Below are 26,303 nucleotides of genomic sequence, written 5' to 3'. Positions count from 1 at the left end.
GTTACTTGGGAACTTGGGATGCTGAGGTACAAGAATCGCTTGAACCGGGGAGGCAGAGGTTGCAGTGAGCCGAGATCGCGCCATTGCACTCCAGCCTGGGGGACAAGAGCGAAACTCTGTCTTAAAAAAAAAAAATGTAAACTGGGCACGGAGGCCCACAGCTGTAATCTTGGCACTTTGAGAGGCCGAGGCAGGCAGATTACCTGAGGTTAGGAGTTCAAGACCAGCCTGGCCAACATAGTGAAACCCCGTCTCTACTCAAAATACAAAAAATGATCTGGTTGTGGTGGCTCATGCCTATAATCCCAGCTACTCAGGAGATTGAGGCAGGAGAATCACTCAAGTCTGGGAGATGAAGGTTGCAGTGAGCCAAGATCGCACCACTGCACTTCTGCCTGGGCTACAGAGTCTGACATCATAAAAAAAAAAAAAAACCTAATGGCATGATCTGTGGCCAGACGTCTTGGCCAAGCCATTCTGTAACCCTGTTTCTTCATTTCATGGTATCATGACATCAGCTGCATTAACTTCATTTCACATTTCATAGGGAATCTTTGCCAGATTTACTGGTCATAAAATAGTTTCACGTTCTGTTCTACTTATTACTCGCAAACATTGCTAAAATAGTTATACATTTAGAACACCCTGCTGGGAAAAATAACAAAGTATCTCTGACAAAACCAGAAAGCAGCAGAATGACACCATGAAGTAAAGGTAAGTAACTATGCTCTAGAGTAGGAGCAATTCCAACTCTGGTTTCACATTCTGGCCTGACACTTACTGTCAGGGTACCCTAGATTTTGTGATGTTTCTCATGTTCTATCTTTATAAACTAATGCAGGACCTAGTATAATAGGCATTCAAAAGTTAATGCATGAAAAAATGGAGATTATGTAACTACTTTATGCCTCTCTATCTTCACTCGAAGACAAAAAATGAAATATTATATATCTATATTATTTTATATATAAGTTATTACTAAACTGAGACACACACACACAAGAACTGTCAATGTCCAGACTGGAGTATGTCTTCATTAAATGTTAGATGCTATCTTTTGTTTAAGTGTTTGCACTGCTATTAAAAAACCTAAGAAATTATTTTCTCCAGCATTAAAATTCACATCAATATGTCTTTTAAATTTAGAAATACTATGAAACAGTTACCTGAAGCTGCTTTTAATATACCTCTTTCCTTTAATCATGCTTTATCTTGCACCCATGCCTGTTTCTTTCAATAAATTGTGCTTATAAAGGTACATATAGTGTATGATATCAATAAAATAATATGCACAGAAAAATTATAAAGACATGCAGAAAAAGGTTAACAATAGTTGTGTGTAAGGGGATTCTGGGTGTTTTCATTAAAAATTATTGCATTGAAATTTTTCAAAATGTTTGTGATGATCAATTGTTAATTTTATAATCAGCAGCAACTACTTATAAAGTAGTAATACAGAATTGTTTGTACACTATAAGGAAATGTAAAAATATGTAAAGCAAATACACCAAATATTAACAATTTGAAACATGAATTAAAGACCTACAGATAATTTTGCTTCTAACATTCTGCAATGTCTAGTATGATTTGATATTTCCTTCATAATAAAAAATGTATCTTTAAAAAGAAACATGTAGGAATTTTATATAAAGTGATTAGGTAAGTGAGAGGATTTCAGATGGACAGAATGGTATGATAGTTTGTTATATTTAGACAAAGAGGAATTTGCAGGTAGAAAAAAGTAAGAAAGGTGAGGTTGTGGAAAGTAGGAATGGATTGTTTTGCGAAATATCTTTGAGACCACTAAAGGTAGCTGAGGAAACACATTAAGAGTCTTCTTCTTGTATTCATATTGGCATAGATAAATTTAATGGGAGTAAATGGGTTGAGTTGGGTCAATTTCCTGGATTGTCTTTGTGTTTGCGGTTATTACAGACAAGTTTAGGATAATGTATTGTCAGTATTGGTCTTGGGGAAGGCATTTTTAAAAAGTGATCATTGAAAGGCCAGAATACACAGGGCACAGTGGCTTATGTCTGCAATCCCAGCACTTTGAGAGGCCGAGGTGGGTGGATCATTTGAGGTTCAGGAGTTTGAGACCAGCCTGACCAACATGGTGAAACCCCATCTCTACCAAAAAATACAAAAATTAGCTGGGCGCGGTGGCACATGCCTGTAGTTCTAGCTAATCTGGAGATCGAGGTGGGAGAATCTCTTGAACCCGGGAGGAGGAGGTTGTAGTGAGCCGAGACTGTGCCACTGCACTCCAGCCTGGGTGACAGATTGAGATCCTTTCTAAAAACAAACAAACAAACAAACAAAAACAGCTAGCATCCAAGATCTATACAATTTACAAAAACATAGAACATTTTTTGAGACTTAAAATACATACATATGCATATGCATACATATAAACAGAAATAAGTACAAAATATACTACTTTAAATTATGAAGTTAAAAGATTTAAATTCATGAAAATGTAATAAATGCATGCACCAATAAACTGTAAATCAATATGTTGCAAAAATAAATTTATATCACAGAACAAAATAATTTATTTAACAAAATTTTAATATATAAACTTATTAAAGACTTCCAGAAAACTGTTTAAAGCAAGATATTCCTATGATTTAATATATTTGACTTGATGTGGAGAGACATTTCAAACGTTTTGGTGCCTAAAGCCTGCAAATTTTTAAGAATAGTGCTTCCAGATTTGCAGTCCAGTTTTCTGGTATGAATCATCAAAGTTTCCATGAATGAATGACACTGCAATGAGCACAAAAGGAGGTAACAACAACTGGGCTTAAAGGCAGCGGCATCCAAAACTGCACGCTCTCCAGTTGAGCCCTCCCAGAAGTATTAATTATTTTGTCTGGGAAAATGGAGCCCTTAGGTGTGGGGTTCAGAGAAGGTCCATATTTTTTTCTCACTTGCTGGAAAAATGAAAAATAGTGGTGCTGTACTTAGTTTGGAGGGTCTCAGGGAATAATAGATACAGTACACGTAGGAAGCAAATTAAGTCAATATTTTCTGAATGCAGGAAAAAGTGAGTTTCCCTGCAGACTATAGACAGAACTTTTGGGCACAGGTAGGGGAATGTTATCCTCTTAGGAACTGGAGTGCGATAAAAAGAGATTGATTTCCAAAGTACTGTGGAAGGTGTAGAAATTAAGTAGGCTAACGATGAAATTTTGCCAAACCAATAAATGAATTTAAAATAGATAATTCAAACCAACGAAGTCAAAATTATATATATATATGTGTGTGTGTGTGTGTGTGTGTATGTATACAAGTGTGTAAATATGTGTTCATAGGTCATGTTTCATGAGTGAAGGAGGATTATTCTTCAGGACTTAATTCCTGTGACTATATTGAAGCTTGTTAATGAGTCTCAAGACTTTAATGTATTACTCCAACAAAAGTTGATATCTTATTTCATTTATTGTAATGATTACTTTTTATCATCAACTTATGCACTTAAAATTGTTGGTCTTGCTATATTTAGAGATAATCATGTATATGGTGAAAGGAGAATGGCTCTCTTCCATTATGCTAAACTATACAAGTTGTGACCTAATTTATCTTATGAAGGATATATGCTGGAATTCCACATGGCTTCATTACAGCCAGTTGTCCCTGGTAAATATTCCAGCAGTGCCTATCTGCAGTTGAGTGAGGAGTAGTACTCCAACTAGTTTGTCTATTCTGCATACTATTATTTCTATGCTTTTCACATATTTTAGCCTACTAAGATCAAACTTTCAAGCCTTTGAATTTCCTAACATTAAACATTGTAGTTTACTTCAGGATGACACAGTCATAGGTATAGAAGAGTAGGAAGAAGGAAGTCAACAGAGTAACTTGGAAAATGAGCAGTTTTTAGAATTAGAAAGCTATTTAGATATAGTCACATGCTTCTTGAAGATTGGTTAGATACGGAGGACTCTGAAATGGGAAAGATAAAAAGAAAAGTTTACCAAACTCAAATCTCTTGTTTTTATTTTTCGGATTGTTTTTTAGCTCAACATCTCCAATTAATCATTTACTTTTTCCTTTTTAGTAATGTTCTGTCATTTACTACAGAAGCTGTGTAATTTATCTCTGATGTTAGTATTACTTTTACTTGATACATTTTATCAAAATGTTCATTTTAAAAATCAAACAAATAGCTATTGAGTAATACAGTTGAACGTATATACGTTTTGTCGTTTGGTACACAAACACATACAAAGACTTCATGTTCTTTGAATTCTGACTCCTAAGCTTACAATATCCTTTATGGTACCATTTTGGTCCTGCTCTTTTGATCTTGAGTGAATGATTATTTTTTTTAATCTACTCTCATCATTGGACATTTCTCCTTTTTTGTAGTAGTCTCGATTTGCTATCATCTCCAGTTGTCATGGTAAGAATAGCAAAATTGCCTTGTTCATTTATTTTTCATATATTACCAATGTGATTTTTAATCAATGCCTAACTCCTCAACTTTAAGTCATAAGATGACTGGAGTGTTTTGTATTAAGAAACAATGTTATACTTTCTGGGAGATAGTAATGGTCTATTTTGTAGGGTTTGGGATAGACTGTTGACTATTTGTCAGAAGCTCAATGAGTGTGCAGTTAAGATATGTGCATTTAATTGCCTCTGAGTTTTGCAGCAAAAGGAGAACATTGTAAACAAATATGGATGGCTAGATACTGACATGCATGCCGAGATACTCAAAGAAAGATATTGATACTTGTAGTTTAAGTAGTTTAAGTTGAAATGCATAACAGTAAGATACATTAATAGATAGTTACCATTAATGCATTAATATATAGTAGTATATGCAATATACCGTACTATGCATTAATGTATATTTAGAAAGTAGTAAAGGCAGAATCCAAATCCAACTTTTGTGATCCTTAAATCTATGTTCTATCACACTTTTATGCTCCCACCTTAAACTCTCCTTTTCCTACTTATTCCAATTGGGAACAGCATGAAAGTAGAATATTTGAAAGAAAGCTTTTAATGCTGTTTTTGTCTAATGTTTTCTATTAATAATAATATTAACTAAGAATTGTATTAATATGTAATTTATTTCACCCTTAAAAACTTTCCTTTTTTTTTTTTTTTTTTTTTTTGAGATGGAGTCTTGCTCTGTCACCCAGGCTGGAGTGCAGTGGTACAATCTCAGCTCACTGCAACCTCCACCTCCCGGGTTCAAGCAAGTCTCCTGCCTCAGCCCCCCGAGTAGCCTGGGCGCCTCCACGCCTGGCTGATTTTCGCATTTTTAATAGAGACAGGGTTTCACCATGTTGGTCAGGCTGGTCTCAAACTCCTGACCTCAGGTGATCTGCCCGCCTCAGCCTCCTAAATGCTGGGATTACAGGTGTGAGCCACCAAGCGCAGCCTGGCAGGTTTTTTCTTGTGTGTGTGTTTGTGTGTGTGTGTGTGTGTGTGTGTGTGTGTGTGTCAGGTATCCATGCTATTACAGTCAGTTCTTAATGCATGATTTGGAGCACTGAAATTGAAACATGATTTAATCATTAAAACTGAGTAGTCACTTTTTCATCTTTCCTTATCTTTATTGTCTATATAGTAATAAATATGAATGTAGAATTTGTGACTGAGAGGTGAGGTCAGATATTTAACCATATTTTCTCATAAACTTTCTTGGCAGAGAGATTAAGCATACCTTCTAAAGAAATCACATCACCAAAATGTTTACATAGCAGTCAAGGATACATTTTATATCAATCTTTAATACACCATTTGTTTGTTTTCAAGTCTGGAAGTAGATCTATCATTTGGCTAGAGATAGCTTTTCACAGAACTGTCTTTCTGTATGGTGTTCATACATTTTCTAAAGAGAGTGCTTTTTTAAAATTTCTTTCTTTTAGAACTGTGTTAAGTCACACAAAATGAAACAAATTGTAAAACATGATTTCCCAAATGAATTATCACATTCCCTGTGACTTAATTTGTCCTGACAATTTTTGTAATGGCAATACAGTATTTTTTTTGACAAGTACAATTAGGTTTGGTGAAGCACACTTATTTCATGTTTCTGAGACAGCAACTCAGCTCAAATGGAGAAACCTCAATGACAGAATGAACAGTGCAAAAGAGAGATATGATACGTTTAAGTAAAATAATGTTGAACTAGGATTCATAAAACATAAAACAAAGTCATAAGCCACTATTATAAAAGTTTAATCAATAACCTGCTTAAAGTAGAATAGATTGCATAATGCTTATGTTGCCTTTTAGGTTTAGAGTTGAGAGAAAGAGAGAGAAAATCAGATTTTTTCTTCATCAACATAAATAATATTAAATAATTTTCATAACTCAAACATTTGATCAGTTTTGGGATAATTATAGCACTCTTTCCAAATTAAGTAAGACATTTTGATAATAAATCCATATATGTTTATTTCTAGAGAAATGCCTAAATAATAATTTAGATATTTAGGCAGTTATAAAAAATGGTGCCTTATCTCCTCAATAGAGTACATGTGTCCCTCTGAAGATCAGGGAGTGATTAAGACTACTCAAAATTGTTTAAATCCTGGAGGTATTATGGATTGATTTTACTAACCACGTAATCAGACACTGGAGCTATCTTACTGTCAATGTTATTATAACTTGGAAGTACTTTAACTTCCAACATATTCTTAAATATTAGAACCTTCTGAGATTAGCTCTCTTTTGGAGGCACATTGCCTCATTGACTATAGGGTTGACAACTGCTAATTCATTATGAGACATTTAGTTCCCAACTATTTCAGAAGATTCTCTAGAAGTAAGATTATTTATAGTCTTTTCATAATCTCCTTGTGGCTTACATTACTTCTTGTTTTAACCAGTAGACTTCAGCTTCACTCCAATCACTTTTGGAAAGTGTCTTTTATTATAGCAAACTCCCAAGTGCTCCCTGATCCATTCTTCCCCAAACACTGTCACAAATCCCATTCATTATTGTCTAGTTACAGCTCATACAAAACTAACATTAAATTTTTTGGTTTAATACAGTTTTGCCCAAAGGAATTATAGCATTGCAGATACAAATTAAAAATGTCATGTAGCTGTTGGTTTTGTGAACAGTTTTGTATACTAAGTTATTTTATTTATTTATTTATTTTAATTGACAGATAAGATTGTATTTTATATATATATATTTTTTTACCATCTTTTGGTATCCTGTCCTCTCATTAGAACATTGCCTCCAGGCTCATAACTCGTTATTGGGCCTTGTTTTTCTTCACCTCAGAGAAAGGCCCTGTAACAATACAGCTTCCTTCTTTTTTTTTTTTTTTTTTTTTTTTTTGGACAAGTACAATTAGGTTCACTGTAACACACATATTTCATTTTTCTGAGAAAGAAACTTTTTACTTGATGCCAGCCTGAAATTTGAATTTCCTATATATGGACAGATGTCCCAAAATCACTTGACTCTCCAAGGCCCTAGAATTGGAACTACCTTTGCAAAAATTATAACAGTGAGCATTTTATAAGAAAGAGACCTGATCTAATTAACCTCCATCTTACCTTTAACTTTCACACCTTCTTGTGTCATTCCTGAGCTTGGGCCCAGTTAACTTTGGAAGAATGTTAGTTTATAGTTTAAATGATCATAGCCCTTCCCAAAACACCACTGTCCTGTGAAGCTAATGAGGATACTAGGAGGATAGAGGAGTCTGAATTCTGCTAAGGCATAGACCTAAAGATTGCCAGCTATTATTCCAGAGGTCACAAAATTTGGAATATCCCCCATTATTCCTGCAGACTACCTCACTGTTGTAGAACCAAAGATTGGCTTTTTGAGATTTATTTTCAGGTTTTTGCATTTCTGAAGATGATGACTCCACCTGGACCTGCCAACTTGTCCTGTGTCCCCACTCATAAGTAGACTCAACATTTACAAAGACCATTTTCCACATTCCTATAATTGTGCCCCCAGCCAATCAGTAACACCTATTTTATAGTCATCCCCTTACCCCAAACTATCCTGGAAAAACCCTAGCCTCAGAATTTTCAGAGTGGCTGATTTGAGTAATAATAAAAGTCTGGTCTCCTGTTCAGTCCCCTGTGCATGAATTGAACTCTTTCTCTATTGCAATTCCCCTGTCTTGATAAATTAGCTCTATCTGGGCAGTGGGCAAAATGAATCTATTGGGCTGTTACCGTATCTTTTGAAACCAATGCTCTACCAGCCTGTCTTCCCTATTCCTAATTCATGTTTGGAGACTCTTTAACTTTCCAAGGTCAAGTTTTGTTACCGGCAATGAATATGTACAAGTCTGCAGCAACCTTCATTCTTGCCACCTCAGAAGAAAGAATTTGACTGAGGGGCATAAAGCAGAAGGAGAGACTGAAGCAAGTTTTAGAGCAGGAGTGAAAGGAAGTAAAATATACTTGGAAGAGGGCCAAGCAGGTAACTTGAGAGATCAGGTTTGTGGTTTGGCCTTTTGACTTGGAGTTTTATACATTGGCATATTTCCAGGGTCTTGCATTTCTTTTACCCTGATTCTTCCCTTGGGGTGGACTGTCTGCATGTGCAGTGGCCTGCTAGCACATGGGAGGGGGCATGCACAGTGTGTTTACAGAAGTTGCACGCATGCTCTCTTGAGGCATTCTTCCCTCACCAGTCTAGCATACTAGTTAAACTCCACCATTTTGCCTCCTAATATGCATGTTTGAGCCCACTCCTGAGATCTTATTGGGAAGCTACTGATCATCAGTTTCAGGTTTTTCTTCTATCTATTGGGAGACTGCCTTTCCCTGGCAGTGGCTATGACCAATCTTTACTTTAGAGTGACAGTTAACAACTGCCTGACCATCACTGGATGTTCACCTGACACTCCTTGTGTGTGTGAATGGGAGCCCTCTCCTGCCCTGCTCACACCCGACTTGCTACCTGTTAACTCTATAATTCCTATCCATTCTACTTTATCCTGACATCTCCTCTTACCCCTGCACTCCTTTCTATTGTCCTTCTCTTACTATGGACCCACCATCTGACCAAGTTCATTTTAGGAAAAGCAATCCCCTTTTCTTAATCATCACTTCTATTGACCTAATTCAGGCCCACATCATTTCTTACCTGTTCTGTTTCAAAACCTTCTACTCACTGGTCTCCCTCTCTCTCTCTGTATCCTGCTATTTAATTGTTACATTGTATTCAAAATTATCTTTCTAAATCACGTGTCTTATTATGCAACTACCTGACAAAACAATTTCAATTGTCTATAATATAAAGTCAGAAATCCTAATTATGATATTTTCAACAAAACCCTTAAAACTAGTTCATTTTTACTTTCTCACCTAGCACTTTCTACCATGCACCTATAATTCAAGGTTTCAGGTTTGCTGAATTTTCCAAATATGCCATGCCCAGAATGCTTCTTATGCTTTCTCTTTTTTATCTCCTTTATTAACTTCTATCTATACTTTGTGATTGAGACCAAATTGTACTACCTTTCTGAAGCATTCCTGAATTGCCTTATGAAATGTTAATTGCCTTCTTTGTTACACATTCCCAATATTTTTACATATCAACTAGAAGAATTATTACAAATAATTAGATTCTAATTATTAAAAAACACTATTTCCAATATCGTGGGGGAGGATTCCTCATGCATTCCTCTTTATATTTTAGGCATTTAGCAAAGCGTGAAGTACTTTGTGGTCAACACACAAATCATTTGTTAATTTGAAAAGATAATTTAATTGTATTAAAGTTCTCAACATTTTAACCTCTAAATATAGATATTTAGTCTTCTGATAAATGTTTACAAGAATGAGCCAGAGGTGAGGTGTGGAGACTCGGACATCAGGAATATGGATTATGAAAAATCGCAGAATGATTCATATTAAGTTCTTATATGATGACTGATGCCCTAGAGGAAAACTTGCATCAAGCTACTTCTAAAATTTCATTTAAAACACTTAGCAATGCTTTCCCACCTCCATGCCCACTCCCAGCCTTGACACAGACTGGCTGAATTTTAGCCTGGATGGTTTTTCTCTCTCACAATCACAAAACTCTTTCCGTTTATGGACTGCAGGTGCTGCAGCCAGAGTGAGGGGTCATCCAATCTCAGTTCTTAACTTTATTTGGCTTAAACATTTATTCCCTCAGTCTTACATGACTCTATATCTATAACCTTACCTGGGTGGGTTATAAATTCCTATGGTATGAACTGGGATCCTTTTCCAGGCCCATAACAGAAACAAGCCAGGGTTTGGGGGATAATGTTATTTTTCTTGTTTATTGTGCTATAACTAGAAATAACCACTCAGACATTGTTTTCTAAACTCTCTAATACAAAAGTAACTCTACTTTATTCTACAGCAGCACCCTTGCCTCCAAAACTCTCACTTTACGTATTTAATGTGCACTTAAATATATAGTGCAAGCAAGAAAAGATGTACTTTCCTTGCCTGCAAAGAGTTTAAAAGTTAGAGATATTGAGAACTGTGAAGTATGGGAAGAGACTGTTCCTGCTTGACTGTAAATGTGTACTAAAAAGAAAAATGAAAATGTATATTGGTGTAAGAGCATGGTAAATCTTGACAGACAGATAAAGGAGTTGGTATCAGTAAGATAAGCAATTAAAGTTACTGTAGAGGACTACGTGCTCGCAAAGGAGACGTCCCCCGATAAGTCCTGCTCTTGCAAAGGAAGCAGGGCGTTGGGGGCTTGTTTATGTGTAAACATCTTGAAAATGCAGAAAGTCTTGTTTATGTGTAAACATCTTGAAAATGCAGAAAGTCAGGGAAAGGTCAGAAAAACAACAATGTGTCTTGTGACTTGGCAACATTCCACAAACGACTGTATAAAATAAAGCAGAGCGCGCCATTCGAGGCGGCGCCATGTTTGTCTTGTCTTGTATTGTCTTGTGTGTTCATTCCTTTGTTTAGGAAACATGCGGACCCCTACAAGTTACTGATGATTAAAAATTTTTATGAAGACAATGAGGGCAAAGTCTGCATTCTGATATTACAGAAGTTAATATTAATTAATGATGATGTTGATGAGAAATAATCAGAGAAGTAAAATGATAGCTTAATTTTTGTTCTGTGCTGAAAATTATGGCTTAAAGAGTAGGGAAGGCCATGAAGTAGTCAAAGAATGAAAACTGGTGTGATGTTTAGGGAATGGCAAACTGAAAGAAAGATTATTGGTAACTTCAGCACTTTCCGTAAAATGTGAGAGTAAAACACAAATTTTATCTATCATTACAATTGAAAAATAAAGGATTGAAACCTATGAGAGTCTCTCTCCTGTTTAGAAGGAAGAAACTCATAGGTTTCTACTTAGAAGAAATCTTTTCCTTTTTCTCCTTGGTCATGATCCAACCATGGGTAAAGAATTATGAATCTTCTAAGAAGATGGCAATAATCCCAAGTGTTTTTCAAACACCTTTTGTCTCCTCATAAAAATTTATCTGCTGTTGCCTTTGATAATCTTGGCTTTTACCTTGAACTTCTGTGTTTGATATGACAGCGTTGAAATTCTCTCTGCTGGGATACAGGTTAAAATCACATGAGCTTTCCAACCAGTATGCTTTATGCAACGTGAGCCACTGACTCTTCTGTCCTCACTCCTGGCTTGCCTTCTCTCTTTTCTCATCCTACCCTGTTCCAACTTTAATCTGGCTTTCTCCAAATTGAACTAACTTCTATTTAAAAAGGTTAAGTTAGTGATGTACAAGTGGGTGGCTATGAAGCAACTGTATGAAGCGCTAATTGTAACCCCAATGTGCTTTTAAATAATATCTTAGTGTTAAAATGGCAGAAGAACATGCAGACTGAGCATAATGGAAGGGAAATGTTTAAAGAAAATTTTATAGGCAGTCATGACTTGAGTTGATACGAAGATCTGCCTGAAAACATGTTTGTGGTAAATACAGTGCAAAATAAAAATTTTAGAGTGTTTCCCTTATAGCTCATATTTCACAAAAGCCTTTCAATTCATGGAGCCATCCTGTGAACATTTATTGCAAAGCAAAAAAGGTGTTTGAAAAATTCTTATAGCATATGATGGAAAAAGAAATGAGACTGACTTTCAGGCTCCTTTCCCAGGCTTCCAACAGATACTTATGCAACATGTTGGTGGCAGGGCACAAGACTAGAAGCCCCATTGGCGGAGCAGGTGTCTAAGAGATGATTGGTTGCAGCTTGTTGACAGGAGCAAAGATCTGCCCTATTGCAACTCACTCTTCTTTCATAAGAATCCAAAGCCTTAGACCACTAGGAGAGGCCATTAAGCCTTCTTGGCAATGGGGTTGAGGTAAAAATTTATTGCTTCCAGGGAAGACACAGAAACAAAATCTGTCCACCTCTGAGAAAAGAGTAGCAAACATTTCTGGCTTTAGGATACAGACAATTGATACTTTACTTCTGGAGGAGAAGTACAAGCAAGTACCCTGTGACTGTTAAGAAAACCAATGTATAATTTCTTGTTGCTCCTGCAACAAATTACCACACACGTGGTGGTCTAAAACAACACACATATATGACCTTACCTGTACGATCTGGATCTCAGAAGTACAAAATGGATCTCACCATACTAAAACTAAGGCATCAGAAGTTTCATTGTTTCCATAGCTCTAGAGGAGAACCCATTTCCTTTCCTTCTCCAGCTTCTAAAACGCCTGCTTTTCTTGGCGCATGTTCCCCTTTCAATTGTTGATTAAGTTTTTTTTAGTTTCGTTTTGTTTTGTTTTTATCTGTGTTACCTGACCCTTTTCCTGCCTCCTTATTTGACTGTTGAGGACTGTTGTGATTATATCAGACTCACTTGACTAATTTAAGATATTATTTTATTTTACTATCCGCTGATTAGGCCAGGCGCAGTGGCTCATGCCTGTAATCCCAGCACTTTAGGAGGCTGTGGTGGGTGGATCACGAGGTCAGGAGATCGAGACCAGACTGGCCAACATGGTGAAACTTCGTCTCTACTAAAAATAGAAAAATTAGCTGGGCATGTTGGCACGTGCCTGTAATCCCAGCTACTTGAGAGGCTGAGGAAGGACAATCGCTTGAACCAGGTAGTTGGGGGTTGCAGCGAGCCAAGATTATGCCACTGCACTCCAGCAGCCTGGCGACAAAGCAAGGCTCCGTCTCAAAAAAAAAAAAAAAAAGGAAAGAAAGAAAAAAGATCTACTGACTAGCAGACTCATATTGGAAGCAGCTAGATACAGCTGAAGAAAGAACAAGCAAACAAATATGTCAATAGAGATTGCACAAATTAAAACATAAGGAAAAAAAAACACAAATCAGAATACAGCCTCCAGTAATCGTGAGACAGTATCAAGTAATGCTACAGAAAAGAAACATGTGTTCCAGAAGAAGAAAAGAGAGAGACTTGGGCAGAAGAATTATTAGAAGTGTTACTGGCTTAGAACTTGCTGAATTTTTTGAAAGACAACGTGCCACCCATGCAGGAAGCCCAGAGACCCTAAGCAGGAAACACACATACATGCTCACATACTTACACACGAAAGCCACACCTATACACATTACAGACTCCTGAAGAACAAAAATAAAAAGAACTACTGATAGTCGGGCAAAGGTTAAAGAAACATCCAATATATAAACACAAATGTAAGAATTCCACAAAGATTCTCATCAGAAGCTGTGCAAGCCTGAAGACAATGAAGGGATCTCTTTAAAGTATGAGGGAAATCATAACTGTTATCCCAGATTTTAATAGCATAAAAGAGACTTTTTCAGAAAAGTCGTACTGAATAAAGAGCGAGATTAGAAAATCTGCACTATATGAAATGTTAAAGGAGGTTTGTCATGCACAAGGGAAGTGACACCTGAGGAAAATTAGGATCTACAGAAAGAAATGAACTACATTAAAAATGGTGTACATGAGGTAAATGTGGAAGACATTTTCTTATTTTAATCACCGTAAATGATAATTGCTTCTCTGTAAGCTAAAGTAATAATGTATTGTGGGCTTTCTAACAAAAAGAGGAGAATATATAGTAACAATAATAGCACAAAGTGTAAGAGGGGTATATTAGAACTGCAGACAGGCAGGACACGGTGGCATGTGCCTGTAATCCCAGCTATTCAGAAGGCTGAGGTGACAGGATCCCTTGAACACAGGAGGTCGAGGCTGCAGTGAGCTATGAATGGGCTGCTGTACTCTAGCCTGGGTGACAGAGTGAGACCCTGTCTAAAATAAAGAACGATACAAATAGTCCTGACTAGTTTGATTGACAGTATTTTTATTTTATGATGGTGTAAAAGTGATATGCATTCAGTAGAAATTGTACTTCAAATTTTTTTCTCAGGCTAGCAATTTGAAATCTGATATTCTCTTATGATGCTAGGCAAGGGCAGTGAGGCGCAGCTCCCAGTCAGCCACACGATGACGAGAGTAAACAACCATGCCTTAGAGTGCACTGTGTTGCCGGATGATTCGGTCCAACTGCAGGCGAATGTAAGTGTTCTGAGTATGTTTTAAATAGGCCAGTCTAAGCCAGGATGTGCAATAGGTGGCATGTCTTAAATAAATTTTTAACTTACGATGAGTTTATCTGAATGCAACCCCATTGTAAATTGAGAATCATCTGTACACTATGCATGAAGCTCTGTAACATTATGTGATGACAACATATGATAAAATATGTGTATTTTAAATAGAAATATAACATCTACAATCATAAAAGCAATATCTAGTAAGTCATCAGTAGAGATAGAGTTATAAACAAGAATCAACCCAAAAGAAGGAAGGAAGAAAAAATACATATAGAAAACAACAATACAGTATCTTTAAACTCAGCAAAAAAAAAAAAAAAAAAAAAATTCACTGTGAATATGAATTTTTTTAACATTGAAGTTGCAGACTCTCATGCTGGATAAGAGGACATTTCCAAATATGTAGTTTCTATAAGATGCATTCTTTAAATATAATGACATAAATTTAAGTTAAACGGATGAAAAAACACCACTATATTAATATCAGAGAGTACATTTCAGAACAAGAAAAATTACAAACGTTTGTAAAAGGGGTATTACATAGTAATAAAGGAGTTAATTTATGAACACCTAATGATTCTAAATGCGTGTTCACATACTATGAGGGCTTCAAAATGCAAAGGAGGAATAGAAAAATCTGCAATTAAATCGTTTGAGAATTTTGAGCCCTATGAAAACCCATCATCATACTTGACCGACCTAGTTTAATTTATTATTATTATTATTAAAGATGGTGTTTCTCAATGTTTCCCAGGCTGCTTTCAAACTTCGTGGCTCCAGTGATCCTCCCACCTCAGCCTCCCAATGTGTTGGGATTATTGGCATGAGCCACCGAGCCTGGCTGACCTACTTGACATTTAAAGAACATGTTATAACTACAGAATACACATTTTGTCAATGTGAATCTCAGCATCTACAAGAAACTATCAGTATTTTGGGCAGATAACACACACAGTCACTAATCTATCTCCTTTCCAAATATTCAGACAACTTTTTGTTTGCCTTGAGAGTATAAGGCAGTGTATAAATAACTGACTAGGAGCATGGGGTCAACCTTCAAAATGATGTAGAAGACAAGAGATGCACGAGTAAATAAGAAATAAACAAAAGAGGGAGAAAGAAGTGATACCGGAAGAACCAAGGAGGGCTTTCAGTGTCTGATGATTCTTGCATTAACCCTCTCATCTCCACCTAAATGATGTACCAGTGATTTTCTGAACGTGACTTGTATTTTCTGCTTTGTATTAGTATGTCCTCACACTGCTATAAAGAAATACCTGAAACTGGGTAATTTATAGAGAATAGAGGTTTAATTAACTCACAGTTCCACAGGCTATACAGGGGGCATGGCTGGGGAGGCCTCGGGGAACTTCCAATCGTGGCGGAAGCGGGAAGGGGAAGCAAGCACATCTCCATGTGGCACAGAAGAGAGAGAGAGTGAAGGGGAAGTGCCATGCACTTTTAAATCATCAGATCTCAAGAGAACTCACTTACTATTATGAGAATAGCAAGGGGAAAATCTGCCCCCTTGATCCAATTATCTCCCTCTAGATGTCTCCCCCAGCAGAATTTAATTAGAAATTAAAATTCAACATGAGATTTGGGTGGGGACACGGAACCAAATCGAGTCAGCTTCCATACTGACTCCATTTATCAATTTATCATTTTATCTTGTCTAAATTTAATATATTTTTCAAGTGGTAATTCAAACTTTTTGAAAAAAAGGATTTCAGCTTTTATTTTAGATTCAGAGGGTACATATGTAGGTTTGTTGCATGAGAATTTTGCATGTGGAATGAATATACTGTATGCTGAATTGTCTTATCATCTAGGTAGTGAGTGTAGTACCCGAGTTACGTTTTCAACACTTATCTCCTGCCTTCTTTCCTCTCCTAGGAGTCTCCGGTGTCTACTGTTGCCATTTTTATGTTCATGAGTATACAATATTGAGCTCTTACTTAAAAGTGAGGACATGCAGTGTTTTGTTTACCTTTCTTGTGTTAATTTGCTTAGGACAATGGCCTATAGCTCCATTCGTTTTGCTGCAAATGACATGATTTTATTCTTTTTTAAGACTGCATAGTATTCCATGGTGTGTATGTACCACATTTTCTTTATTCAGTCTAATGTTGTTTGGTACCTGGGTTGAATATGTATCCATGGTGAATAGTGTTGCAATGAACATACTAGCCTTAAGTGTCTTTTTCATAGAATGATTTATTATTTTTGGATATATAACCAGTAATGGGATTTCTAGGTTGAATGGTAGTTCTGTTTTAAGTTATTTGATAACTTTCCAAACTGCTTTTCACAGTGGCTGAGCTAATTGACATTCCTACCAACAGGGTGTCAGCATTCCCTTTTCTCTGCAACCTCACCAACATCTGTTATGTTTTGACTTTTTACCAAAAGCCATTTTAGCTGGTGTGACATAACATCTCATTGTGGTTTTGATTTGCATTTCTGTGATGATGAGTGATGTTGAGCATTTTTTTCATGTGATTGCTGGTCACTTGTATGTTGTCTTTTGATAAGTGTCTGTTATAATGTCTTTTGCCCACTTTTTAATAGGGATATTTGTGTTTTGCTTGTTGAATTGTTTAAGTTCCTGATAGATTCTTAATATTAGACCTTTGCCATATCTATAATTTGTGAATGTTTTTTCCCATTCAGTAGGTTGTTTATTCTGTTGATAGTTTTTAGTTTTGTGGGTTTTATTTTTTGCTGTAAGGAAACTCTTTAGTTTAATTAGGCCCACTTGCCAATTTTTACTTTTGTTGCAATTGCTTTTGAGGATTTAGTCATAAATTCTTTCCCAAGACCAATGTCCAGAATAGTGTTTCTTAGGTTTCCTTCTGGGAGTTTGATAGTTTGAAGTCTTACATTTAATTTTTTAACGCAACTTGAATTAATTTTTGTATATGTTGAAAGGTAAGGGTTCACTATAATTCTTCTGCCTATGGATAGCCAGGTACTCAGCACTATTTATTGAATAGAGAGTCCTTTCTCCATTGCTTATTTTAGTTGACTTTGTCAAATATCAGATGACTGTAAGCATGCGGTTTTATTTCTAGGTTCTCTATTCTGTTTCAGTTGTCTGTGTATCTGTTTTTGTATCAGCACCACACTGTTTTGGTTACTATAGTCTTGTAGTACAATTTGAAGTCAGGTAATTTGATGCCTCCAGCTTTGTTCTTTTTGCTTAGGATTGCTTTGGCTAGTTGAGTTCTTTTTTTAGTTGGGCTCTTTTTTGGATCTCAAGTAAATTTTAGCATAGTTTTTCTTTTCACTAATTCTGTGAAAAATTACATTAGTAGTTTGATAGGAATAGCACTCAATCTACGGATTGCTTTGGGCAGGGTGGGCACCTTGAAAATATTGGTTCTTTGAATCCGTGAGTGTGGGATGCTTTTCCATTTGTTTGTGTCATCTTTGATTTTTTGCAGCAGTGTTTTGTAGTTTTCCTTGTAGGGTTTTTTTCACCTTCTTGGTTGGCTGCATTCCTAGGACTATTTTTTCCTTTTTCCTTTTTCTTTTTTTTTTTTTTTCCTGGCCAATGTAAATGGGATTGGATTCTTGATTTGGCTCTCAGCTTGAACATTATTGGTGTATAAACTTTTAAATTTTGAAGAAGACATTCTTGAACAACAATATGGAAGGAAACTTAATCTCTGATATACTGCAGGTATTTAGCAATATCAATTACTTAGTAATTTTAGTTTACTATTGATATTGACAATAACCTCAAAGTGTAAGTGCCTCATGAATAAAAAATGAGAGAGTGTTTTGAAATTATATAGCCATTTTCAAAATTATATTGCTATCATTAGCCTTTATGTTGTTTTTATTTCCTGAAATATTTAATTTGCATATTTGTTCTCTAATTCATAGAGCAATTTTTCAAAATGCAGAGTAATGAAAAAACAATTACTAACAATGTAAGTGAACATTTGTTATAGTTTACTTGTACAGACTACAATTAGAAAAGAGAATTCAGGTAGTACTTTGCAAATATTGTTGTAACACTATCACTTTCTTTAAACATTTTCATATGTTGCACCTTATTATATACTTTTCTCATTCATTAAACTTAATGAAAACAGACTCCTTTAATAAAGTAAACTAAAGGATAATTTTTATGTTTTTTCTAATCTATTTCTAAATCTATTAATTACTTTTCAAAGCTTCATCAATGTAGGCTAAATTCAAATATTTTCATTGCATTTGTGTATTTTTTACCTTTATTTACAATTAAATATTATAAAAATTATATAGCAGGTAAACTAACTGTGGACAAAAACACTGAAAAGAACTTACTATTACAATCTTTGATTTTTTTTTAATTTTTCATTTTTTTTAAATTTTTTGAGACAGAGTCTCACTCTGTCACCCCAGCTAGAGTGCAATGGTGTGATCTTGGCTCAATGCAACCTCCATCTCCCAAGTTCAAGCCATTCTCCCACCTCAGCTTCCTGAGTAGATAGGATTACAGGTGCCTGCCACCACATCCGGCTAATTTTTGTATTTTTGTAGAGACAGGGTTTTACCATGTTGGCCTGGCTGATTTTGAACTCCTAACCTCAGGTGATCGACACACCTTGGCCTCCCAAAGTGCTGGGATTATAGGCGTGAACCACTGTGGTAGGCCAATCTTTGATTTTTATGATACTCTTGAGATAATGAAAAAGTTTAAAAAACCTAATTAATATTTATGCCATATTTTGTTCCCATTTAAAAATAAATGGAAGCTAAAAAATGTCAACCATCTTAAGAAAAATTTATAATTCATGACAAAAGAAAGAACTAATATTTAATGTGGAAGACTAAAACAAGAAGTTAGACTGAAGACACATATATCTTCTAAAACCCCTTGAAAGAGGAAAAAAATAAGATGGTGTGCCACTTACATTTTAAATAATTCTTAAAAAAAAACAAGCAAAAATCTAATTGACAACTCAGAGAAAGAAATAACTAATACAAATAACAGCCATAAATATGCAGAATAAAAGAATGCAAAGGTAAACAGAAGTTAACACACACAAATATGAAAATGCAATCAGAATGATTGAATATTTTCTAGAATAACAGCACCATAAGTGAGAGGCAACAAAACATGCTAAACTGAAGAAGTAACATTGTAGAAACAGAATTTATGAAAACAAATTGACAAAAAGAAGATTTTAACATAAATAAAATTACTGCTCTAGACATTCCTACATCCATAAGTTGTGACACTTGATATGAAGGAAAAAAATTCCTATAAATTAAGAAGTTAAATTGTCTTAAATGGGATATTGTAAAGACATAGTAGTATAGTTGCCTACATCATCTGTAGTTTCACTTGCTGTGATTTCAGTTACTCGTGGTCAATGGACATCCAAAACCAGTAAGTGAAACATTATAGTTTATACGTTTTAAATTGCATGCTGTTCTGAGTCAGATGATAAAGTTCTTGTGGCCATCCCAGTCTGTCCTGTACAAGTGGTGGAGCCTTTCTTTGCCCGGTGTATCCACCCTGTATACACTTCCTGCCAGTTAGTCACTTCATAGCCATTTCATTATCAGATCAAAAAGACATAGAATTTATAGGGTTCAGCCTATCTGAACTTTCAAGCATCCACTGGGGGACTTGGATCTTTTGACCTATGGATAAAAGAAAACTACTATGTATCTGATTTAATAATTGACGGATTAAAGAAATGCAAGGTGCAAGATAACAGTACAAAAAGAAAATTGATGTAAATATTACAGAAAAGAGAAAAATGCTTAGAACAGAAATCTACCCATTTAATAGATAAAATAATTATCGTCATAATCATAATCTTAAAAAGGTTTGTCTCAAGTTCAAATAAAGACAAAAATCTTAAAACTAAAAAGACCATATTGACTAACTCATTGAATTAAAAGAAAGAGAAAAAATACAGATACGGTAAGAAATAATTTGTAGTTTCTGTTTCTACACTGATTTCACTTATCATTTTGGCTTTTATAAATCTAATGTGTTCTTCAAGATGCAACAGGGAAACTTTACAAAAATCACAGTAAAGTATCTTTTCAATATAGTGACTTATTTTCCTCTGGGTAGATACAGGTGATGGGTGCACCAAAGTCTCAGAAATCACGACTAAGAACTTATTCATGTAGCCAACCACCACCTGTTCCCAAAAAAACTATTGAAATAAAAAATAAATGTAGATATAATATATATAAATATGTAATTAAAAGTGTACAGCATGGTCTTAGAATAGAATATCAGAAGCTACTAAAAATTATAATTGTAAATTATAAATATTTATATTGATTGATACTGTACAATATTTACCACAATCAGATAAAGAAGAATGTTGAAAAGCAATAATCAGGTAAGATCCCAGGTTTGTTAAGCATATATTTTAAAGTGTATTTACGCCTGGAGAAGAAGTCCAGAAGAATTAACACCAGAAGAAGCCAATATTTAGCTGTTCAGAGGAGTGGGGGAAATGATGAGTGGGTTTTTTTTTTTTTTTAAATTATCTGTGTTTTCTAAATGTTCTACAATGAAAGTGAATTGTTTTTGTAGTAAAGAAAATATATTACTTGAAAAAAATCACAAGAAAGTATATTCTACAACTGTAGACATATACATTCAAAACCTAGGTGAAATTAATAAATCTCTAAGAAAATAATGTTTACCAAAATTGATTACAGTAGAAAGAGAATGATCAAAGATAATAATTTTCATAGATAACTTATAAATTATCAATATTTTAACAATGGAGGTGAGATATTAGGGAGTATTGAATGGTGAGAAAATACCAGGACCGGATGGGTTCTTAGAGGACTTCAGCCACATTTTTTTTTTAATTTAAAAATAGTTTTTGTTAAAAATGCTAATGTTCGGCTGGGCACGGTGGCTCATGCCTGTAATCCCAGCACTTTGGTAGGCCGAAGAGGGCTGATCACGAGGTCAGGAGATCGAGACCATTACGACTAACACGGTAAAACCTCATCTCTACTAAAAATCCAAAAAGTAGCCGGGTGTGGTGGTGCACACCTGTAATTCCAGCTCAGGAGGCTGAGGCAAGAGGATTGCTTGAACCTGGGAGAAGAGATTGCAGTGAGCCGAGATCTCATCACAGAACGCCAGCCTGGGCAACAGTGCCAGACTCCGTCTCAAAAAAAAAAAAAAAAAAAAGAAAAGAAAAAGAAAAAGCTAATGATCATCTGGGCCTTCAGTAAGTTGTGATATTTTTGCTGGTGGAGGTTCTTGCCTAGACGTTGATGGCTACTGACTGATCAGGGTGGTGGTAGCTGAAAGCTAGAAGGCTGTGGCTATTTTTTAAAATAAAACAATAATGAAGTTTGCTGTATCAATTGGCTCTTCCTTTCCCAAAAGACTTATCTGTAGCATGTAATGCTGTTTGATAGCATTTTACTCACAGTAGAAACTCTTTCAAGATTTTAGTCAATTCTGTCAAACCCTGGTAGCTCCTCAGCAGATAAGTTTACAGAATATTCTCAATCCTTTGTTGTCATTGCAACGATGTTCACAGCATCTTCACCATACATAGATTTCATCCCATCCCAAGAAACCACTTTCTTGGCTCATGCCTAAGCAGCAATTCCTCATTGATTCAAGTTTGATCATGAAATTGCAGCAATTCGGTCACATCTTCTGGTTTCACTTCTAATTCTAGTTCTCTTGCTATTTCCACCGCATCGGCAGGTACCTCCTCCACTGAAGGCTTGCATGCCTCAAAGCCATTTATGAAGGTTGACATTAACTCCCTCCAAACTTCTGTTAATGTTGATATTTTGACATTTTATTATGGCAATCATAAATTTTTAATGGTTTTAATGGCATCTAGGATGATTGTATGCTTTCCAGAAGATTTTTAATTTACTTTGTCTCTATCGAATGTTTAAAGATATAAAATTTAAAGGTATATGTACTATTCCAGATCTCTGAAAAAGATTTCAAAATTTTAATTATTCTTATGAAACAAGTATATTGGTGATAAGAGCTAGTAAAATCTAAGAAAATATCAACCAAACAATATAACTTATGAATAATGATGCAAATATCCTGAATAAAATACTAGCAATGTTAATCTGAAGTTATTGTGTACAGTATTCATCACATGCATTTAGATTAAGTTGTTCAAAAGTACTGATCAATTTTTCATATATTTATTATTTTTGAACTGTTTAGCCCATCATTTAGTAAGAGGCTAAATTCTCCAACAATGAGTGCAGATATGTCTATAGCATTAGTTCCCATCATGGTAACTTCATAAATGTAAAATATCTGTTATTATATGCATACAAATTATTGATTGTTATGTCTTCCTGATGTATTAACCCTTTTACTGCATGACATAGATCTCTTTATCTATGTCCTCTCTATCCTGTGAACACTCCTTCACTTGAAGTCTATTTTGTTTATTTTAATATAGGCACACAATCTCTTTTGTATATTTTTTAATCTATTGTATACTTTTGCCTAGTACATCTTACCCTTCTTTTTACTTTCAAATTTTTCATATTTTTATAGTTAAAATGTCTCTTGTGAATAGCATAGAAATGAGTATTTCTTTTTAATCTAGTCCAACAACTTGGCCTATTAATTAAAGCTTTCTTTCCTTCTTTTGGATTAACCTAGTAATTTTTATATTTGGTTTTATATACTTTATTGACTTTTTAGATACATACTGTTGCTTTAAATTTAATGTGCGCTGAATGGATTACAATGTGCATCATTAACTTATCTCACATCGAGTTTTAAATTAATATTATGCTACTTTACTTACAATTCAAGAAACTTAAAAATGTATAACTGATTTTAACCCCCACCATTTATGTAAATTATGCATCTCTGTAATTTTATATATAAACTGATATATATCACAATGTACATATACAAATACATACTTTTATATATCAGTGTTTATATGTATAAGTATATACTGATATATGTATCAGTGTGTACATATATACAGCTGTGTGTATGTATATACATACATACAACTTCTGTGTTTGTTATAAATCCCATAATATACAGGATTTCTAAAGGATGAAAAGTTAAACCACTTATAATAATGATAAGAAAAAAATGTTCTTGATATTTATGAACTTTTTTCTTTTCTATTGATATTCAAGTTTCCACTATAATTTTGAAGACTCTTCATCATTATTTCTTCAAATATTTATTTATTCTGTTCTTTCATTTTTTTCTCATGGAAATCCAATAGCAAAAATATTAAATCATATGTTATACTTCTGATTGTCTATATTGATATCAATATTGATATCTCTATGTCTCTTATATATATTTTGGGTTAGCTTATTTCTCCTTTTTTAGTTTTACATATTGTATATTTTGGTTCTGAAATTTCCACTTGCTTCTTTTATACAGTTTCTGTTTCCCTCCTGAGATTACCCACCTGTTCACCCATTCAGTCCCTATTTTCCTACAAATCTTTTAAATAATGATAAGAGCCAAAGTCATTGTATAATTATAAAGATGTCAGTTTATCAAGAAGTTATACCTATTATAAACACATTTATATATGTATCTATAAGAGCATCTAAATATACAAGTAAAATATTAATAGATCAGAAGAAAGACTACAACATAATAATAATAGTGGACTTCAATACTGCACTTTCAGCAATGAACAGATCATCGACACAGAAAATCAATGGAGACCCATTGGACCTGAAGTACACTTTAAGCTAAATGAATCTAATAGATGTATGCAGAACACTTTATCCAATAGCAGCAGAATATACATTATTCTCAAACACATTATCTAGGATAAATAATATGTTACGCCACAAAATAAGTCTTAAACTTTTTAGAAGATTGAAATCATGTCAAGTATCCTCTGCAACCAAACTGAAATCATGTCAAGTATCCTTCCCAACCAAAATGGTAAATACTAGAAATCAATAATAGTAGGAACTTTAGAAAATTCACAATTATGTGGATCTTAAACAACATTCTTTTTAAAAACCAATTAAAGAAAAAATTAAAAAGAAAATAATTTTTTGAGACAAATGAAAATAGAAAACACAATTTATCAAAACTTATGAGACACAACAAAAGCACTTTAGAAGGGAAGTTTATAGAAGTAAACTTAATAACAATAGAAATAACTTAATGTTAAGTTATTTAATAACAAAGAAATAACAATGTTATTTAGTTATTTAATAACTTAATGAAATAACAATGTTATTTAGTTATTTAATAACTTAATGAAATAACAATGTTATTAAGTTATTTAATAACTTAATGAAATAACTTGATGTTCAATCAACTGTTGATGGTATCATACACTCATGTAACAAACCTGCATATGCACCCCTAAATTTTGGCATTTAACCAAATTCAACATTCTTTCATGGTAACAACTCTTGACAAATTAGGTATAGATGGAATATACCTTAGCACAATATAGGTCAGATATGATAAACCATAGCCAACATCATGCTCAACAGTAAGAAGTTGAAAGGTTTTCCACTAAGAATATGAACAAGACAAAGATGCCTATTCTTACCACCTCTATTCAACATGGTACTGGAAGTTCTAGCCAGAGCAATTGACAAGACAAAGAAAAAAAAGCACCCCTACTGAAAAGGAAGAAGTAAAATTGTCTCTGTTCATTGATAATATGATTTTACACATACTAAACCCTAAAGACTCCACCAAAAACTTGTTAGAAATAATAAACAAATTAAGTAAAGTTGCAGGGTATGAAATCAACGCACAATAGAACTTATTTTGCTTCTAGCCTGTCTCCTCTCCTAGTATGTAAGCTCCTTGAGAGTAGAGAGTTTTGTGTGTTTTATTTACTTTTGTACGTCCGGTGCCTAAAAGAATGTCTGATACACAGTGTCCAAGAAAATTTTGTTGAAAGGATTATAATTCATAAATATATACACACACAACTGAAAAATTTTAGTATATTCTTATACAATTTTGAGGCACTTAGAAAACAGTGCAGTGTATTATGCCAAAAGGAAATGTATTATGCCAGCATTTATATAAATGCATATGCTGTTCATGGGCATACATATTCTGTTTATATGTATACATATAATTTAAAATTATCAAGAGTATTTGAAATGTCCTTTGTGAATTCAAAAGTCATTATTGTAAAGGATTTGTGGGTTTAAACAACTGTTGATTCATGGACAGGTTGGTGCTCAGAAGGAAAAGCATATCCTGAAATGCATTTGTTGATAGAAAAATTAATAAATAGAGAAAATTTGAAAATAAAGTAGCTACTTGAGCACTAGACAGCAAATAAAGAGCAAGAAAGAGCGTGGATGATGGTAGACTGCAGGCATATTACTTTCTGTTTTACCAAGCCTGTTCTCAGAGAAGGGGAAGAGTAAGCTCACTCTGAAGAACTGAGTCAAAGGTGAGTGCTCTACACGGCCTTAAGATTCTTCAGCTTTTCAGAGCCTGGGGATGCTCTCTAAGAAAGGCTGTTGCATGCCCTCTTGTGAGTGCTCAATCCTATTCACCCCCAGGGGACACAAGGAGCAGGAAGTGAACTTTGCTGTTGAGCAGGAAACTGTTGGTCTGGTGCTGGTTAGAAGGATGCTGCCCCGGTAGGTCCAGCAGAGGCGCTTGCTCCCCACACGTTAGGCAGAGTGAGGGTTCGCCAGTTTATTCACCTGTGTTGTTTAAAAGCAAAAATTGTTTTTCTAATTTTCTGAAAATATGAATGACAAAATGTGTTGTTATTAGAGAACACAAAAGTGGTTATTTTGAAACACAATTGTAATCTGAAAAAGGAAAATTACTACTCAAAGAATAAATTGAGGGA

Source organism: Papio anubis, chromosome 3 (genome assembly GCF_008728515.1).
Source record: "Papio anubis isolate 15944 chromosome 3, Panubis1.0, whole genome shotgun sequence".
Taxonomy (NCBI): domain Eukaryota; kingdom Metazoa; phylum Chordata; class Mammalia; order Primates; family Cercopithecidae; genus Papio; species Papio anubis.
This window is presented reverse-complemented; position numbering follows the sequence as displayed.